The sequence below is a fragment of the Trachemys scripta genome, chromosome 2 (genome assembly GCF_013100865.1).
Source record: "Trachemys scripta elegans isolate TJP31775 chromosome 2, CAS_Tse_1.0, whole genome shotgun sequence".
Classification (NCBI taxonomy): domain Eukaryota; kingdom Metazoa; phylum Chordata; order Testudines; family Emydidae; genus Trachemys; species Trachemys scripta.
In genome coordinates this window covers 209,931,847-209,937,846 of record NC_048299.1, presented here as the reverse complement: position 1 = coordinate 209,937,846, position 6,000 = coordinate 209,931,847, and positions in this window count along the sequence as shown.

Below are 6,000 nucleotides of genomic sequence, written 5' to 3'. Positions count from 1 at the left end.
AAGGTTTCCCCCCTGTGACTGAGGGCTAGCACCTGAGCCAGCACTGTGCCTGCTATTAGTATTTATTAGGTTCCCATAACTGGTCAGAGGTGTACTTTGTTACCAGGCCACATTACGGCTAGTGAGTCCATGTGCCCCTTAACAGGGAAGCTGTAGAAAAGGGCATGGGGGTGAAGAAAAGGACAGAAATACAAGGCTAGGAGAGCCTGACAAAGGGAGCCCTCCAAGTAGCTTCACCTTACCCCCTCCCGTTTTGAAGAAGGAGTTAGGAAGTTAAGATACAGTGTGTAAAGTTGTGGCAGCACCTGTTTGTGGAGGGATTAAAACAATAACCAAACTACACTGTGGTGGTTACAAGAAAGAAGGTCACAGAACAGTCTGTGATCATGGAAGAAAGGGAGTGGGTGGGGGTTGTGGCCCAGATGCCCTGTCACACTCCCATTCACTGTATTTATTTCTCATTTTATTTATTGGATTTACTTCTTGTGTAAGGTGCCTAATGGACAACTGGAGTCTGATTGAGTCAGAACAAGTCAGCAGTACAAGCAGCTCTGCATTGTCCAGTCAATGTGGCTGAACCCAGGATGTGGAGATACCACCTTTGGGAGTTAAGGGGCAGTTCATTTGCTCTAACTATTTCATCCTTGGTGTCTCCGCTGTAATTGCCAATCCTGCTAGTAGATTGTGATGTGGACACTGTCTCAGTCAAATTCCCAATGGACCCTCAAATAATTTTAGACCAACTACTGGATATCTACCAGAGCTGGTAACATCGTTCAGGCATTATTGACTTGGACTGAAGCAAGAACATAGAGGTGAGAGGCTTCATACGCCACCATTACCAGGCATATAAGCCATCCTCTGAGCATGTAACAAAATTGGTGGTACAACTTTCAGTACAAGACATCTAAAAATCAGGCCAATATAGGAAATTGCAATAATATTCCCAACTAATACACTAAACACAGCTGAGCTACTGATACTATATCCTGGTATACATATAAATAAATTATACCAACAAAGAAAGCACTAAAGGTAAATTACTTTTCCACATACTTCACAGTCCAAGTAAATATGAAAAGGGTGCTAAAGTTGTCTACGTTATGTAAATCACACCTACTCGATAGCACATGAACTGAAAAAAAGAGAGTGAGAATTTTTGCCTGCCTATAAGCAATATTGTTTTAAACACTTTCAGAGGACAAAGCAGTAACTATTATGTGAAGTTAAGAGGAATTAAGAAGGAACATTAAAAAATATTAAATGTTATCGTGTCGGTTATGGCTTGGGTTTGGGTGACAAGGCTTAAAAAGAGGCAATAAGGCATTTGACCATTTGCACGCTTCTCTCAATCAAATCCTGAACCTTTTGAAGGACCCTCATGCCTTGTGGGGACACAGCATTTGCAATTAAGAAGTCAGCATTTATCAACAGTTCCCATGTGGTGATATCTGAGATGCTGCAATCTCCCTCATAGAACGGGATACCTCTATTTGGTAACAATGGGGGAAGGTTGATTTTAATAGCAACCACTCCAATTTACTCTCTATCATTTATGATTGCTTTTCACTTAATATACAAGAAGCTAGTATTGTGCACTTCAGAAGCTACAGCATGCCTCACATGCCCAAAGGGGACACTATTATAACAGCAGCAACCAATAGCGTCTCATTTGAATCATTTCTGGTCACTCGGTGTAGGCCAGGTCAATGGTGCCAGAAGCCTTTCCTCCAGCTGAGGACAAGCTATGCACCCGCCAATAAGGGTATTGTGTAAGTCGTCCACTAAAGCCAATGTGACAGTTTCCCTCTCACGGGGCTACACATTATATGATGCCAGCATTCTCCCAGTCGCTGGAGCACAGACTATGGGTCTTTTTCTGAATCTGCCTCCTCCTTGAGTTGAAAGGCTACTTTTTCTGACCCTAGCATTAAGCCTACATTTTCTCTTCAGGTAAGGTACAGTAACTCGAGTTTCATCCACAAGCAGACGTATTGCCTTGTTCAGCCTAAAAGTTTAGCACTCAGCCTGAGTGTCTGAACTGAAAATGACAGTCTGAATCTCCAGCCCCACTCAAGGAAGAAAAGAAGAGCAGTCTCTAAGCCTGACAGTTCTGTGCCTCGCTTGTAGGGCAATCTCAGAAAATGTCATGGGAAGATTTAAATAGAAACGGCTCCATTTAACGGGATTTTGGTCACAGCACTGTGGATCTCTTTAGCGGCATAAAAGGCACATTTGAAGCACAGCCCCTGTACCTTAAAGTTCTGACTCTCTTTTCTTTGCTAGAGGTTTAATGGGGAGCTCTTTTGCATTTCTTCTGAGTGCTCTGCAAAAAAAAAAAAAAATCTGCACCTAGAAGATGTGATGGCTTAACATATTGTATTGCTTGCTGCTGAAGGCAAAATCCTGACAAATGCTTTTCTCCCTAACTGTGTTATATGCTAATTGATGTAACTGCAAGAAAAGCGGATTTAATTATCAGAATGTACAGTTCATTTCATTGAATTTGAATGCCACGCTTTCTAAAGTGAACATGTCAAAGCAACTGTTACAGCATTTCTCTCTGACCAGTGTTACCTGAGCCAGCAGTTGATTTCTTTTTCCTCAAAAGCCCTAGTCTTCTAGGTTCTGAGCTGAGAGGAGGACAGGCAGGGTGGGAGTGCCTGGGGAAATGAGTCAATTGGTCAAGGAGGTCATGTTTATTTGATAGTGCGTAGGGGTGGGATGAGCGAGCAATGGTGGAGTGGGAGCTAGATCAGAAGGGGAGAAGCTGGACCGAGGCAAGCATGAAGGCTTAATACTGTTTCCCCCCCACCCTGCCCTTAAAGTGTTCTAATTTTCCATTCTGAAAAGGGGGGAGGAAGAGAGCGACCCTTCCTCTTTTCACTTCCCCACTACCATCCATTATCACCCCCCAAGTCACTTCCCTGGGAAACCCTGCAGCCCAGCATTCCGCTTGTCACTGAAAACAAGCAGGGGAAAGGAGAGCAGATTGATGTGTGTAGCCCCGCAGTTAGTCTGGGCACCAGCCACCACTGATCTCCCTATATGTGACCTCCAACCATTTTCTAACATGTTAACCAGCAATAAACAACTGAGCCCATAGTTGAATGGCACTTATCTACTGGCCTCTGACTGTATCTGGAATTTTACATTGCAGGGGGAGATGGTGGCCGGGTTCAGTATTCAAATATGTCAAATTATGCAAATAGATATGCAAATTAGTACATCTATAAAAATGAGTGACTTGGACAATATCTGATATTTTGCACAGAAACAAACAAATTTGGGGTGAGGAAAGGGAAAGCAATACCCTGCTAGGGATAGTTTGCCCATTCAGTTTTCAAGTGAAGATGGTATCTCAAAGGAGTAGGGTCTGGGGAGGAAGAGAGGCAACCCTAGCTTCTCTCATGTCCCGTACACTTCCTCCAGTTCTTCCCCCTTAGTCCCCCCTCTCTTCCTATGCTCCTTGTCTCCTCACCCTCCTGTGATCTGTTTTTGCCTAACTGCTTAGTCCACTATCTGCATCTGCCTCCACCCCTTCCATGGCTCCTTTCTTAGCACGGTCTTCTCCTGGTCAGTCTCCTGGATCTTTCTCCCCTCTTATGCCGTGTGCTTTTTCTACCTTGCTGCCAGAGTCTGCTCACCTGGAAACTCCAGAGCCTATTGTTCAATGGATCCTTCTGCCCTTGTGTGAGGCTAGAGCTACCCTTTCACAGGCACTAATGGCAGTATTCACAAGATCACTCTTTCCCAAGCCTGCAAAATCAACCCATTTAATGATCAGCAGCTGCATACCTGGTGTAGAAGGGCCTTTATCTTCTTCCTCCTGCCACACTGGCTCAACTGCCATCTTTGTTGCAGTTGCTAAATCCCATGTCACTACAACTAGAATCTGAGAGTCCAGCCATGTCTCTCTGTCTCCCAACCTGGGTCCTCATTGTGCTGGTCTGCCCACTCCGTGGAGCTGGTGTTCTCCTCCTCACCCCTGTATTGCTAGGTAGCTAAAACAATAGTACCTGGGGGTCTATGCACAGGTTAGTGCTGAGCATTTGGTCCAACTCTTTATGGAATTAACCATGTTTCCTACCCTGAGTCAGACATATTATTTCTGTCCATGTTCCAGTGGATCACAGACCTCCCAACCTTTTCTCACTGATATTTGCCATTCCATGGGATGCCGATCACTGCCATCCAGAAGCCCAGTCATCTGCCAAAGTGACCAACTGCAGCTGCCCCTTCTCTGCCTCGTTGCCCTAGCGGGGCTGCAATACTTGTGCACTGGCGTCAGGTCAGCTGGCAGCACACACACAAGGCGGCATCCTGTGAACCATGCTAGTAATAGAAACGGAATGAAGTCAAAGAAAAAGTGTTGGCCCTCATGGGATGTATACTGAATCTTTTGCTGTATTCATTGATGCCCATGCCTCCTGTTCTCCTCTTGACAATATTGAGCCCACCTACTATACAATGTCCTTCATTTACACCTCCTCTGATTGACCTGTCTATCCCTCCTCTGATTGACTTTTTTATCCTATAGTCTTTTACTTATTGACCCTTTTCATTCTCCTCTTTGACGCATTACCTTTGTAAATCATTTTTGATGCCTATTATTTTCTCCTTTCTTTTATTGTTTGCTTGTTATTTAAATTAATTTTTGCCCAAGGGATGTATCTCCAAAATACCATTTTGGACTCTTTTTTCAAATTGCAATTGCTGGGCTCCATCTGGGGGAGTGGGGCTGCGGGGCTTGCCACGCTCCGGCGGGAGAAGTGGGGCCGCGGGTTTGCAGCACTCTGCCCGGGGGAACAGGGGCGCGGGACTTGCCGCGCGCAGGCCGGCGCTCCGGTTCGGGTTGCGGGGCCGTGGGGGTTGCAGCGCTCCGGCTGGCACTCCGGCCCGTGGAGCAGGGCTGCAGGCTTGCCACGCTCTGGCTGGGCGCAGGGCCCTCTTAGGCACGGGGCCCGATTCGGGGGAATCGGCCTAAAGCCGGCCCTGAGAGCAGGCACCATTAAAGGAATGAGCATTTACTCACTGTTACCACAGATTAGTAACTAAGATAACGCAGTTATGCTCTAAACTTAGGAGAGAGAAACAATTCAGTTACTATGAGTAAATGAATTTTTATATTCAAGAGCAATTATTTTTGTTCCATTTGAAATTCACATGCTGCCCTTCATGTGAAAAGTTCTCCCCTTAGATCTTTCCCCCAACCATGCTCAGGAACTGCAGGAAGTCATACATAAAAAGGCACATTTGTATCATAACACTTTTCTTGATTGAAAAGAAACCTTAACACTTTAAAAATCAGTTTCAGTAAAAGCAATGCAGGTCACAGCAGAAATCTGGACTTCATGGGCAAGTAGTAGAGTGATTCGTCTGAAATGTAATCACCTCTGCGGTAGTCCTTTAGATGCTACCTTAATCCCAAATGGTGCATATTAATGAAAGTCCTACACCAGATAAAACAGAATGTTGAAGGGCACCTGAACTTGATGATCTTAATAAAACTAACTTTGAGATGTGAGCAAATTTAGTCAAATAGCTGTGAACTACATTCCTGGAAGGGGGAAAAAGCAAGAGAAGAGAGGATATAAAATGCAAGGACTTTTTCACAGGAGGAATAAGTAATTTACATTTCACTAAAGAAGGCAAGAGATTGTAGGTTTTCCTCTCAAACAAGAAAAGTGTGTACACAGTAATTGCAAACCTACATCGTTCACAGAAAATAGAGCCCCGCCCAAAATGAATCCCTTCTCTTCACCACTTATTTCCTTCCCCATCTAGAAATATGGCTATGATGTTCATGCTGTATTTATACATAACAGGTCTGATTTTTGCTGCAAAACAAACATAATTGCATATAATTATTTACTTTTTCAAATATCTGCAGTTCAATTGTACCCCCAAAATACACAAACACCCATGCAAGCAGGCTAGCATGCACAAAACACACTTTGGAGTAATTGTACATGTAGATGGGTACCAGGCAATGGTGTG